This window comes from Miscanthus floridulus, chromosome 9 (genome assembly GCF_019320115.1).
Source record: "Miscanthus floridulus cultivar M001 chromosome 9, ASM1932011v1, whole genome shotgun sequence".
In the NCBI taxonomy this organism is placed as follows: domain Eukaryota; kingdom Viridiplantae; phylum Streptophyta; class Magnoliopsida; order Poales; family Poaceae; genus Miscanthus; species Miscanthus floridulus.
In genome coordinates this window covers 79,223,714-79,239,076 of record NC_089588.1, presented here as the reverse complement: position 1 = coordinate 79,239,076, position 15,363 = coordinate 79,223,714, and the positions used below count along the sequence as shown (strand labels likewise).

The 15,363-nt window shown below is 41.7% G+C and overlaps 1 pseudogene; it reads left to right on the top strand.

Moving 5' to 3' along the window:
• Positions 1 to 12,443, top strand: part of LOC136482223 (obtusifoliol 14-alpha demethylase-like) — a 14,029-nt pseudogene extending 1,586 nt beyond the window's left edge.
• The last annotated feature ends 2,920 nt before the right edge of the window (positions 12,444 to 15,363 follow it).

The following is a 15,363-nucleotide window of genomic DNA, read 5'->3' as shown; positions in this document are numbered from 1 at the left end:
ATTATTATCTTTGGTATTTTCAAACATCGATCATTGTTCTTGAGAGTTTAGTGGATACAATCAACTTATTTGCACCCATGGTAAGCTCCTAATAATTGCATATATGTATGTGTTGTCGCATTACAATTCGATGCTGCTTACAGTGAACCGAGATGCATAGAAATAATCGGGATGACAGTCTTATTAAGCCACGATGATACTTCACTTTCATTACATCAACTCTCCTACATCAGACATGAAAATGAACACGGCCTCCTTCACATGAATATGCTCTTCACACGCTCTAAGTAGGAAAACTGTGCATAATCATAACATCGAGCCACAGAACAACAACACAAAGCTAACTTCCTACTGAAATGAAGCATCTTGAGCGAGCCGCATGCCGCCCGTCTTACCGCGCCACCACACTTGGCCATGCTGCCCGCACCACCACACTTGACCTCCTAAAAATAAACATAATAGCAACTTTTTGGTGCTTATTAATATGGATAATTGCACAATTACGGGGCATGGACAAATGCCACTAGCAAAAAACACAACAAATTAGATATGCTTGATTAACCTCATCTAATACTCATGACATCCTGCAATTGTTGTAGTGTCAAATATCTAGAGATGTTGGATACCGCAAATCCTAACATTGCTTCTTGATCATAAATAAACTATATATAAATAAGAAAAACTTCTAGGGTCATCTTATTGATAAATTACCTCCATATAGTTGAAGCAAGGCTCTAATTGATTATCCCATAGTCATGCATGACCCTTAATTTGAGGAATAACAAGGAAAAATAAGTTTTAAAAATATTTGTTTAAATATGAATATGGACTAACAAAATTTTCTCCAACATTTAAGCTAAATAAAAATGATATATGGTCATTAAAACTAAGCAAACAAAATGCATTACAAATTGTCATAGGTACATAAAAGTGGTAAACAATTTTTTGATAAGATATAGATGCCTTTATTGATAGAATAGGAGGGACAAACCTGTTCTGATTAAAAAAAGGTGTAAATAGAATATATCCAAAGAGTTACCCGCAGTGAAGCATGGGCACCAGTGGCTAGTAAGTTTTGTTGACAAAACAACCATCAAAATAGGCTTGGCTTTATTTGTACTGATTTTGGAGTTTTCTCTCTCATGTAAGTGGATATCATGTTGTGTTTCTTTCCATTATCTAGTGTTATTGCATTATATATAGGCAAGGATGGAAGTCAGAGTTTCATTATTGTTAACTGGAAAAGTTTGACATATTAATTCATTTAGAGTGTATTCTTTCTGAAACACTTTCTTTTTTTCCATAAGATGGATAAGTTGATTCATGAAAAAGATTTAAGATGACCAGTGAAAAGGACATATAAAATAATATCAGCATTTATTAATACTCTCTCCGTCCTATATAAGGTGTCCAATCATTCAAAATTTGTCCTAAATTATGTGATTTAGGAGCAATAACTCTGTATAACTCAATTTAAAAGACAACATCCACATGCGTTATGCATACCATTAATGTCTATCACCAACTCAAATATGGGTAATCACAATATCTTACTGGAAGATTACATGCGTCATTTGCTATATGTCCTAGAATTCCTAGTATACCTTGTATTTTAGGACGGAGAAAGTAATCTTTAACTACATATATATCGTTATTCAGAATTTTCCATTTTATGTTGCATGAGCATATTTTTTACTTACGAATTATTTAGCGTGAGTAGGCTTGATAATCTCCAGTGCAACTGTCTAGCTGTACTATATTGCTGTATGGTATGTGTGTGGACTAAATGGGTGTTCGGATCCGGGGACTAAAGTTTAGTCCTTGCGTTCGAATGCTAATTAGGAGGACTAAACATGAGCTAATTATAAAACTAATTGTAGAAGTCGTGGCTAATTCGCGAGACGAATCTATTAAGCCTAATTAATCCATCATTAGCACATATTTACTGTAGCACCACGTTGTCAAATCATGGACTAATTAGGCTTAATAGATTCATCTTGCAAATTAGTATCAATCTGTGCAATTAGTTTTGTAATTAGTCTTAATTAGTTTAATACTTCAAATTAGTGTCAAACATCCGATGTGACATAGACTAAACTTTAGGAGGTGAAAACCAAACACAAGATAAATATGACAGATCAAGGACCAATGGATGTGTGTAGAGCATTCCAGTGTGGGTGGTTTCGTATCACTATCATTTTCCTAATTTTGTTGCTTCGTTTAGTGACAAATAGAAGATATATTATATTAAGCATTTCAGTTGCCCAACTCGCTACCGGAAACCGGCGATTTGCCGAGTGCCGAGGCTTTGCCGAGTGTATTTTATCGGGCACTCGGCAAATACCGTGTTTGCCGAGTGCCAAATAAAATACACTCGGCAAACAAAAACACACGGCAAAATACGTCTTTGCCGAGTGTTTTTTTCTGGCACTCGGCAAAGAAGCTTTTTGCCGTGTGCATTTTTTTTGCCCTCGGCAAATCATTTTTTCGAAGCAATTTTTGAGGCCCTAAATGAATTCAAATGAAAAACTTTTCAACTACAAAGTTGTATAACTTCTCAAGATCTACAAAGTTTATTTTGGTCATTTCTTCATTTGACAAAGCGACAATAACGTTGTTCATAAAATCTACATATCTCATATCTCTCATATTAATTTCATGAAAGTAGAAGATACATATATAAGATTTGTGAACAATGTTACTACCACTACGTCGGATGAACAAATGACCAAAATAAACTTTATAGATCTTGATAAGTTATGAAATTTTGTAGTTGGCAACATTTTGATTTGAAATCATCTGGTCATGCAAAAACGACGTTTGAATTTGAAAATTTTAAAATTTGAATTTTTCAAACGACCTCGGATGAAAAAACTTCCTAAATGAAAATTGTAGATCTCCAAAAGTTATGAAACTATGTAGTTGACAACTTTTTGATTTGAAATCATCTTATCATGCAAAACTATGTTTGAATCTCTCAAATTTAAAATTCAAATTTTTCAAACGACCTCGGATGGAAAAACTTACTAAATGAAAATTGTAGATCTCAAAAAGTTATGAAACTTTGTAGTTGACCACTTTTTGATTTGAATTCATTTAGGGCCTCAAACAAGCAATTTACTCTCAGTTTGCCGAGTGCCTTTTTTTAGCACTCGGCAAAGCCGTATTTTGCCGAGTGCCTATATTTTGGCACTCGGCAAAGAGGTATTTTGCCGTGTGCATTTTTTTGGCCCTCGGCAAATCAGTTTTTCGAATCAATTTTTGAGGCCCTAAATGAATTCAAATGAAAAACTTTTCAACTACAAAGTTGTATAACTTCTCAAGATCTACAAAGTTTATTTTGGTCATTTCTTCATTTGACAAAGCGACAATAACGTTGTTCATAAAATATACATCTCTCATATTAATTTCATGAAAATAGAAGAGAGATATATATGATTTGTGAACAATGTTACTACCACTATGTCGGATGAACAAATGACCAAAATAAACTTTGTAGATCTTGAGAAGTTATGAAATTTTGTAGTTGGCAACATTTTGATTTGAAATCATTTTTCATGCAAAAACGACGTTTGAATTTGAAAATTTTAAAATTTGAATTTTTCAAACGACCTCGGATGAAAAAACTTCCTAAATGAAAATTGTAGATCTCCAAAAGTTATGAAACTATGTAGTTGACAACTTTTTGATTTGAAATCATCTTATCATGCAAAACTACGTTTGAATCTCTCAAATTTAAAATTCAAATTTTTCAAACGACCTCGGATGGAAAAACTTACTAAATGAAAATTGTAGATCTCAAAAAGTTATGAAACTTTGTAGTTGACCACTTTTTGATTTGAATTCATTTAGAGTCTCAAATAAGCAATTTACACTCGGTTTAGTATAATATATTGGGAACTAAAACGGAATCTAGACACAAGTGACAGTGTGGTGTAGTGGTAGAGGAGGTTTGTGCGCAGCGGGAGGTCTTGGGTTCGAATCCCGTCGGCCGCGTAGCCGTGAAATTTACGCGAAAAAAGCCGGAGATGGATGGGCGCTGACCGGTGGGGGCCTCCACCAATTAAAAAAAAATTTCATTTTTTTGGGTAAAAATTCCCATTTTTTTCGGCTTTTTTTTCGGTTCCAACTTTGCCGAGTGTCGACACTCGGCAAAGGCTTTGCCGAGTGCCCGACAAAAGACACTCGGCAAAGACGTCTTTGCCGACTCTTTTTTTGCCGAGTGCTCTTTGCCGAGTGCAGCACTCGGCAAAGCCTTTGCCGAGTGTAAATTGGGCTTTGCCGAGTGCCCCTGGCACTCGGCAAATTCACTGAGTCCAGTAGTGACTTCTCAAATATGACTATAAAGATATCTTTCAAAATATTTATTTTGGAAATATGATAATGATATCATAGATTTGCCTTGAGAAGTAAAGTAATAACATCACCAATTAATCTGATAGCGTTTTTTTTTAAATGTAGTGTGGGCATAGCTAAATATTGAAGACTGCATCATTATTAGGAGTATCTAAGAAATAAAGTTTTTCCTGTCAGGAAGAGTACATATATGTTTATAAATGGTCATGCATTTTGGTACACAGAAATACTTTGCGAAATGGGGACAGCATGGTACCGTTGATCTAAAGCAAGAACTAGAGCAGTTACTCATGTTGATCTCAGCCCGTTGCCTACTTGGGAAAGAGGTTCGGGAGAAGATGTTCGACGAGGTTTTCTCTGCATTCCACGAACTCACAGAAAATGTTAGATATTGTTAGATAATATGGGCTTGGCCCATTTATTTAATATCTCTATTAAACTCTATGGTCCGTACATGTACATTAATTGTTTTGTACCATATGGGAATTTAATCGAGAGACGACTCTACTTAAATACTTGATCATTGATCGATCTATTTGAGAAGTAAAAGTGGGTCACCTGAATGCCACGCGCGCGCGCGCGCGCCGCCGCCGCCCGGCCCGAGCCCGTGGGCGTGGCGTGGCGTGGCGAGGCGAGGCAGGCAGGCGGCGGCGAGCGAGCGGACGGGCGGGCAAGGCCTTTATTTTTGAAACTGACGAATTGATTGGAATTGATTGGAGGAGTTTCTGGTAACTCCCGTGACTCCTGGCTCTCCGTCTCCGTCTCTTCCACCGCAGAAGGGAGGTGTGACCCCTCGGTGTCGTCGGCTTCTCGTCTTCTGGCCTCTGCCTATAAAACAAATCCTCCCCTCTCGGTTAAGCTCTCTTGGCGAAGTACACCACTCTCCAGCAGCGCAAGTTCTTCCCGTTCCACCTCCGGCGAGCACCAGAGATGGAAGAGTAGGCCTCCGAAACGCGTCTCCGTCGTGGGCTTCACCTGCTCGGGTGAAGACGGGCGATTACGTTTTTGGGGAGTGTCAGTGGTGACACGACTACTCGCTGGTGAACCAGTAGCGGTGCTTCTTCACGGCGTCCTTGTCTGCACTGCATCGAGCGGGACGACTACAACAACAAAGCACCACCATGGCCTTTCCTGGTGCGAGCGGCTCCGCCGCAGGGTATAATCTTCTTCACCCTCTTCTGAGTTTCATTATCAATATCATGATGTTTCTAGGCAATACTGCTTTCATATTCAACATGTTCTGTTTGGTTGATTTGGATGATTATGCTGGTTTTCTGGTTCCTTTTATTTTTGTGATCATCATGGTCTTGATATTTGAGAACACATTTTTAATATTTATGATCATGTCTGTGATGCTTCAGCTATGTAAAACAATGTTTCACATATGTTTCGGCTCTATAATTTGTCTTATCATCATGTTAACTTTTGTCATGAACTGTTTCTGTCTTTTCATTCATGACTTCACTCTCTTTTTTATTGCGTTATTTTTATGGATTAAAATAAATATGAAAATGCCTTATTTGTCAACAATCCAAAAACGTAATTTCAGGCCATTTTCATCTGTTGGCTTTGCGGGCATGCTAAAGCCTACGCCGTTTGAGGGCACTCACTACAAGAGGTGGCGTGAGAAAGCCCTTCTGTGGTTGTCGGCCATGCGCTGTGGTCATGTGCTCAATGAGCAGCCTGCTACTGTGAGATCCGATGAGGATGAGCAGGCTTGGGGACATGCTGAGACCATGTGCAAGGCTGCACTGTTGAGCATCATCAATGATTCTCTGGTTGATGCCTACATACCACTCCCGACTGGCAGAGCTGTGTGGGAAGCCCTTGAGGCCCGGTACGGTCTTTCCGACGCCGGTTCTGAGCTGTACATCATGGAGCAGTTCCATGACTACAAGATGGTGGATAACCGTCCTGTAGTCGAACAGGCTCATGAGATACAGGGACTGGTGAAGGAATTGGAGCTGTACGGCTGTCCTCTCCCTGACAGGTTCGTGGCAGGTTGCATTATTGCTAAGCTGCCACCTTCCTGGACTGATTTTGCTACTACCTTGAAACACAAGAGGCAGCAGTTTAGCATTGCTGAACTTGTTGGCACTCTTGATGTTGAGGACAAGGCAAGAGCAAAGGATGTTAAGGGAAAGAGCAAGGGCGGGAATGGTGAGGCGACTACTAGTGCACATGTGGTGCAAAAGTTTCGTCCTAAGCCACAAAAGAAGAAGCCCCAGCAGGAGCTTAAGCAGAAATCCACTACCTTCTTCAAGAAAGGTAATATTAAGAAGATGGGATTAGACAAGGCAAAGATGAACTGCTTCACTTGTGGGAACACTGGGCACTTTTCTAGAGAGTGTCCTGAGGCTAAGTGGAAGCCCCCACCAAAGGCGAAGACAGTCAACACCATTGAGACTGATGCAGACGCTGCTGGGTATGGTAATTTATCTGCATTTACAGTTTGTTCCTCACCTGATTGGTGGGTTGATACAGGTGCAAATATACATGTGTGTGCTGATAAGTCCTTGTTTTCTTTTTACCAGGTCGGGAGGAGTGGAGCCTTGCTGATGGGGAATGGCGCGCGTGCTGGTGTTCATGGTGTTGGTACGGTGGATCTGAAGCTTACTTCGGGGAAGACCGTGCAACTCAAGAACGTGCATCATGTCCCCTCAATAAGGAAAAATCTTATTAGTGGCTCTCTGCTATGTCGAGACGGTTTTAAACTTGTGTTTGAGTCGAATAAATGTGTTATGTCAAAGTATGGAACCTTTGTTGGAAAAGGCTATGAGAGCGGAGGCTTGTTCCGCTTGTCTTTGGTTGATACTTTACCTCTTGCAGTGAATAATGTCGTTAATAACGTTAATGTTGAGATGAATGTTTGGCATTCTCGATTATGTCATGTTAATCTTGGTTGCATGTCCCGCTTAGCTGGTTTGAATTTAATTCCTAAATTTGACGTTGCCAAAAGCTCCAAATGTCATACATGCGTTGAGGCAAAACAACCTCGCAAGCCTCACAAGGCAGCTGTGGCGAGAGAGTTGGCACCACTTGATCTCATCCATTCCGATATTTGTGAAATGAACGGAATTTTGACAAAAGGTGGTAAGAGATACTTCATAACGTTCATAGATGATTGCACTCGATATTGCTATGTGTACCTAATTAAAACAAAAGATGAGGCATTACATTATTTTAAAACCTTTAAAGCCGAGGCTGAGAATCAACTTGAAAAGCATATCAAACGGTTGCGGTCCGATCGCGGGGGAGAATATTTCTCTAATGAATTTTCTGAGTTTTGCGCGGTGCACGGTATAATTCATGAGAGGACACCTCCATACTCACCACAATCCAATGGGATTGCTGAAAGAAAGAACCGCACTCTAACTGACTTGGTGAATGCCATGTTGGAGACAGCTGGTTTATCTAAGGAATGGTGGGGTGAGGCAATTTTAACTGCGAATCATGTCCTAAATAGAGTGCCCACAAAGAACAAAGAAATCACTCCATTTGAGGATTGGGAGAAAAAGAGATTAAATATTTCTTATCTTCGCGTTTGGGGTTGTTTGGCCAAAGTGAATGTGCCAATAAACAAAAAGCGAAAGCTTGGACCAAAAACTGTAGATTGTGTTTTCTTAGGCTATGCCATTCATAGTGTGGGCTATCGTTTTTTAATAATAAATTCTAGTGCTCCTGATATGGCTGTTGGAACGGTCATGGAGTCTAGAGATGCCACATTCTTTGAGAATGAATTTCCAATGAAAATAGGTGCATCTAGAATGTCTAGTCATGATTCTATTCCTGAACTTCATGAATCAAATATACACGCTGATGATAACACCTATGAGCTTGAGCAAAATCCTGAGAAGGATGATAATACTGTCACTCGAAGGAGTAAGAGGCAAAGAGTTGCAAAATCCTTTGGAGAAGACTTTATTATATATCTCGTGGATGACACTCCCACAACCATTTCTGAGGCATACTCTTCTCCTGATTCTGACATGTGGAAGGAGGCAGTGCAAAGTGAGATGAACTCCATTATGTCCAATGGGACGTGGGAAGTGGTTGATCGTCCATTTGGTTGCAAACCTGTGGGCTGTAAATGGGTGTTTAAAAAGAAGCTGAGGCCTGATGGTACAATTGAGAAGTACAAAGCTAGGCTTGTTGCTAAGGGTTATACACAGAAGGAAGGTGAAGATTACTTTGATACTTACTCACCTGTTGCTCGATTGACGACCATTCGTGTGTTGCTATCCCTGGCTGCCTCACATGGTCTTTTCATTCATCAGATGGATGTTAAGACAGCCTTCCTAAATGGAGAGCTTGAGGAAGAGATCTACATGGATCAGCCTGATGGGTTTATTGCAAATGGTCAAGAGGGTAAAGTCTGTAAGTTATTGAAGTCCCTGTACGGCCTAAAGCAAGCCCCCAAGCAGTGGCATGAGAAGTTTGATAAAACTTTAACATCAGCCGGCTTTGTTGTGAATGAAGCTGATAAATGTGTATATTATCGGTTTGGTGGTGGTGATGGTGTGATACTATGCTTATATGTGGATGATATATTAATATTTGGCAACAATCTAAATGTGATTAAAGAAGTAAAAGATTTTTTGTCGAGTAACTTTGAGATGAAAGACTTGGGAGAGGCTGATGTTATTCTCAACATTAAGCTTTCAAGGGAGGAAGGAAATGGTGGGGTAACTCTTATGCAGTCTCACTATGTGGAAAAGGTCTTGAACCGATTTGGGTACAATGAGTGTACGCCTGCTCCTACTCCGTACGATCCAAGTATTCATTTGAGGAAGAATCACAGAATTGCAAGAGACCAATTGAGATATTCACAGATAATTGGTTCTCTTATGTACCTAGCTAGCGCAACCAGGCCTGATATCTCGTTCGCTGTAAGCAAACTGAGCCGGTTTGTGTCAAATCCGGGAGATACTCACTGGAATGCTCTTGAGAGAGTGCTGCGCTATTTGAAAGGGACAATGAGTTACAGCATTCACTTTTCCGGGTATCCGAGGGTACTAGAGGGTTATTGTGATGCTAATTGGATTTCTGATGCGGATCAGCTGTATGCCACGAGTGGATACGTGTTTCTACTTGGAGGTGGTGCTGTTTCTTGGAAGTCTTGCAAGCAGACTATCTTAACGAAGTCTACAATGGAAGCAGAACTGACCGCATTGGATACCGCTAGTGCTGAGGCAGAGTGGCTCCGTGATCTCCTGATGGATTTGCCGATTGTTGAGAAACCAATCCCAGCAATTTCCATGAACTGTGATAATCAAACTGTGATCACTAAGGTAAACAGTTCTAAGGATAACATGAAGTCCACAAAGCATGTGAAGAGACGTTTGAAGACTGTCAGAAAACTGAGAAACTCCGGAGTAATTGCATTGGACTATGTCCATACATCAAATAATCTGGCAGATCAATTCACTAAGGGTCTGTCACGCAATGTGATAGAAGGTGCGTCGAGGGAACTGGGTTTGAGACCCACATAGAGCCATCAACAGTGGTAACCTATCCTATGTGATCGGAGATCCCGTGAATTAGGATGGCGAAACAAGCTGTTGATTGACTGAGGGAGAGACCCCTTAGATTATAGCTCAGTTCGTTGGAGATGCACCGTCTCTCTAATACTGTTAGGCAGGATGATTAAGTTCTTAATGTGATCCGAGCGGCTTGGTATAGCGGGGATGTTGTCCTACAGAACATCCTATAAGGAACACACCTATATGAGCTCGATTGCTAGTCACAATCTATGAGATGTGGGTAATCTCTAGATGCTCATGAAAAGGCCTCGAAGTGTGACTTATATGCTTCAAAACAGAGGGAAGGCACTTGGCAGCCTAGTATCAGTTAAGAGGTTATGTGAAACTCATCTCGCACAAAACTGTCAATTCAAGGTTCTGTCCATTGTTCAGTTGTGGATGAGTGTAGCTAGCTTTCTAGATGGATGTTCAACTTAACAGTCTCCATCGAAACACTGGTATATAAAAGGAATGTGGTTCTGAGAATTTCAAACTGCGTACCCTAGAGTTTGGTGGGGATTGTTAGATATTGTTAGATATTATGGGCTTGGCCCATTTATTTAATATCTCTATTAAACTCTATGGTCCGTACATGTACATTAATGGTTTTGTACCATATGGGAATTTAATCGAGAGACGACTCTACTTAAATACTTGATCATTGATCGATCTATTTGAGAAGTAAAAGTGGGTCACCTGGAATGCCACACGCGCGCGCGCGCGCCGCCGCCGCCCGGCCCGGCCCGAGCCCGTGCCCGTGCGCGTGGCGTGGGCGTGGGCGTGGGCGTGGGCGTGGGCGTGGCGTGGCGAGGCAGGCGGGCGGCGGCGAGCGAGCGGACGGGCGGGCGAGGCCTTTATTTTTGAAACTGACGAATTGATTGGAATTGATTGGAGGAGTTTCTGGTAACTCCCGTGACTCCTGGCTCTCCGTCTCCGTCTCTTCCACCGCAGAAGGGAGGTGTGACCCCTCGGTGTCGTCGGCTTCTCGTCTTCTGGCCTCTGCCTATAAAACAAATCCTCCCCTCTCGGTTAAGCTCTCTTGGCGAAGTACACCACTCTCCAGCAGCGCAAGTTCTTCCCGTTCCACCTCCGGCGAGCACCAGAGATGGAAGAGTAGGCCTCCGAAACGCGTCTCCGTCGTGGGCTTCACCTGCTCGGGTGAAGACGGGCGATTACGTTTTTGGGGAGTGTCAGTGGTGACACGACTACTCGCTGGTGAACCAGTAGCGGTGCTTCTTCACGGCGTCCTTGTCTGCACTGCATCGAGCGGGACGACTACAACAACAAAGCACCACCATGGCCTTTCCTGGTGCGAGCGGCTCCGCCGCAGGGTATAATCTTCTTCACCCTCTTCTGAGTTTCATTATCAATATCATGATGTTTCTAGGCAATACTGCTTTCATATTCAACATGTTCTGTTTGGTTGATTTGGATGATTATGCTGGTTTTCTGGTTCCTTTTATTTTTGTGATCATCATGGTCTTGATATTTGAGAACACATTTTTAATATTTATGATCATGTCTGTGATGCTTCAGCTATGTAAAACAATGTTTCACATATGTTTCGGCTCTATAATTTGTCTTATCATCATGTTAACTTTTGTCATGAACTGTTTCTGTCTTTTCATTCATGACTTCACTCTCTTTTTTATTGCGTTATTTTTATGGATTAAAATAAATATGAAAATGCCTTATTTGTCAACAGAAAACAGCTTGCAGCTGACCAGTTTGCTGTTTCCATATGCCCCAACGCCTACGACTCGACGTCGCGACAGGGCGAGTGCTAGGCTCTCAAGCATTTTCGCTGAGATTGTTCGATCGCGTAAGAGCACCAACCGAGTCGAGGAGGATGTTCTGCAGAACCTGATGGACTCCAAATACAAGGATGGCCGCCCCACGACTGAAGCTGAGGTTACCGGGCTCATAATTGCCATCCTCTTTGCTGGGAAGCACACAAGCACGACCAGCAGCACGTGGACTGGAGCTCGCCTTCTAAGCCACACAGAGTGCTTGGAGGCTGCCCTTGAGGAGCAGCAGCAAATTGTCAAGAAACATGGGGACAACATAGACTACGATACCCTTCTGGAGATGAGTTTCCTACACTGCTGCATCAAGGAGGCACTTCGGATGCACCCTACAGCACCAATATTTCTTCGCAAGGTGCGCAAGAACTTCACCGTGCGGACTAGAGAAGGCTACGAGTATGAGATTCCGAGTGGGCATACCATAGCAAGCCCTCTCGTGATAAACCACAACATTCCTTATATTTACAAGGACCCTGATGTGTATGACCCGCACCGGTTTGGTCATGGAAGGGAGGAAGACAGAGTTGGCGGAAAGTTCACTTACAACGCGTTCAGTGGTGGAAGACATGCTTGCCCTGGCGAAGCTTATGCCTATATGCAAGTGAAGGTGATATGGAGCCATTTGCTAAGGAACTTTGAGCTCAAGTTGGTGTCATCATTCCCCGAGACCAATTGGCTAAAGCTTTCCCCAGAACCTAGAGGGAAAGTGGAGGTGAGTTACAAAAGACGGATGCTACCTAGGAGCATGTTGGAAAACTGATGATTACTTTTGTATGAAATGTTTTATATGTGCTTGTTTGTGTAATAAACATGTTTCTATGCCCACACTTGTTGTACACTGAGGAAGGGATCGCCAAAGTCTCGTACAAATATACATTAACAAAATGAAAAAAGTGTCCGTCTTTTTTATGCCACATGAAAGCTTTTACTGAACACTTACATTGAGTAGCAATTTTGGAGAACTGGCTTGGCATAATAATTAAAAATATGAGATCATTTCTTGGTTTCGAAATATCACCGTCTCATAGTAATGATTTTTTAGGTAAAGGATATTGAAAGGATGAAGATGCCCAAGAACAGGGTGAATTGGGCTAATCTAAAATTTCTCACAACAATTAAGTCCTACCACTTAGCCCATTTCACTCCTTGTGCTTAAAAGTGATTTCTATTGTTCTACCGCACAAAGAGTTTAGCACCCTAGGTTCCAATCCTACTCTAGCATAGCAATTCTAGTATAGTAAATACGAGAATGTAAGTGCTCAAATGTAAAAGATCAAAGTAAAGAGAGGGAAAGGAACACGGTGATGTTTTTTCGAGATATCAGAGAGTCGGCACTCCCTACTAGTCCTCGTTGGACCACTCGCGCAAGGGTATCGCTCACCCTCAATCCACGCAAGAACCGAGTGATCTATATAGACTGATTCTTCATCACTACGACGCGGTGAATCGCCCACGACTGCTCACAACATGAGTTGAGTCATCCACAAGCTCCGCCGGATGATCACCAAGCTCCCAATCACCACCAAGCCATCTAGGTGACGCCGATCACCAAGAGTAAGAAGCACAAACTCTCACTTGACCATGACAAAGCCTAATGAGAAAGGTGGATGCACACTTGCTACTCCCTATGCACTAATGGGGTCCTTAATCTTGGATTATCAAATCTCAATCACTCCACTAGGCACTTTCCCTCGCTTGAACTCTAAGTTGTTGTCTCAGCTGAACAAATGAGCAAGAGAGCTTCTTTGGACAAGTTCAGTTGGTATAAATACCCCCTCCAAAGAAATTAGCCGTTGGAGCCAAATCCAGTAGAAGTCAGGAGCATCGGACACAACAAACCCGGGCATCGGACAAATTCAACTTGTCCGATGTGACTCAGACAACACAGTGCTGACATTAGCTGTCATAACTAGCCGTTACAGTGCCAGTGATCCAAACATCGTTTGATGCACCCCCACCGGACAAATCCGTTGCGTCAAGACCGTCTCTATGCTCTCCGGATGACATCGGACGGTGACCAACTTTTGTCTGATGTAAATAGTGATTATCGTCTAATGTGTTCTGCAAACCAAACGCTGAGATGAACAGCGCGGCTGTTTTATCCCATGCATTGCTTCAACATCGTCCGATGGTTATCAAACCCTCATTGCGCTGCTCTAGCACTCATTGAACGCTCGGTAGTTTGTCGGATGCTACCTGCATCAGTGTCCGATGCATGTTTCAACACCCCATTCACTTTCGATTCGAAATCCTTTGTGAATGAGGTTGACTCCAAATGATCTTTGGGCTAACTCTGAGTTACCTAGTGCTAAGTTTGACAAGTGTGTATCACACCTAACACATTAGACTCACCTAGGTCAAGCTACTAGTTCATACCCCTTTATAGTACGGTCAAAGGAAAAATAAAGTCCTAAACTACTCTAAGTGTCTCCCAATACCAAATGACACTTAGAACTAATCCGTCCTTAACCTTATCATCCATCCTTTGAAAACAGAAACGATTTCTATCGATAGGGGCATGAAAACCATTGACTGCCCAAACAATCACCATTATTGTGACTTAACTCAAATTGCCTTTGCAAAACACACGTTAGTCACAATAATATTATGTCGTCATTAATCACATAACCCACTAGGGGCCTAGATGCTTTCAATCTCCCCCTTTTTGGTGATTGATGACAACATAACCTCGAGTATGTTTGTAAAAGGGATGGGTGAGGTTTTCAACATACTTGGTTCATATAAGCATGTGACAATAAGAACAAGGCGTTAGGCATGCTTATACGAACTAAGCCAACATATGTACTCAGGGAATATGAATTAAGCACGAGTACAAGACATTAAGCTCATTTAGAATGGAGTATAACACGGAAGCATAACAAATGAGCATGGAAATGAACCAGAGAAATGATCTGACGTCAACAAAGATACGATCAAGTTTGAAGGACAAGAAGATAGATTTATAAGATATGAGCCGATGCATCTTAATCAAGGCTGTCGGTGTTGCAACCTAATGTTTTGCTACGGCTATAGGTGTGGCAACAACAACTAATGCAACGCCTTAGGCGTTGCTGGACCTTGCAATGGCAACTTGCCCATGTCGTAGCAATTGGTGACCTAGGAACGACGAATGTGTGTTGCAAGACAATGTATTGCCACGTATAACGCGTGTGGCAACAAGGATTATGTCGCAACACCAAGAAGTGGTGGCAACATGTGCAATTGCTACGCCTAAGGTTTGGTTGCTATAAGGTGCAACTTCTATTGCATCGCATAACGAGTGTGGCAACAAGGATTATGTTGCAACACCAAGAAGTGGTGGCAACATGTGCAATTGTCATGCCCAACATTTGGTTGATATAATGTGCAGTCACTATTGCTATGTATAACGAGTGTGGCAACAAGTATTATGTCGCAACACCTAGAAGTGGTGGCAACATGAGCAATTGCCACGTTCACATTTGGTTGTTATAAGATGCAGCCTCTATTGCTACCTGGATTGTTCGTTGCTATAGATGCCACAGAAAATGTGGTTGCCAATGCCGCTTTTACAACGCTTTTGGTTTGGTGCCACCAGACAATATTGCAGCATCATTAATTAATTAGAAACTCAATAGGCATCAACAAAGCATTTGAATAAAGCCACTAAACCAGAATAGACAAGCATTCATTAATTAAAT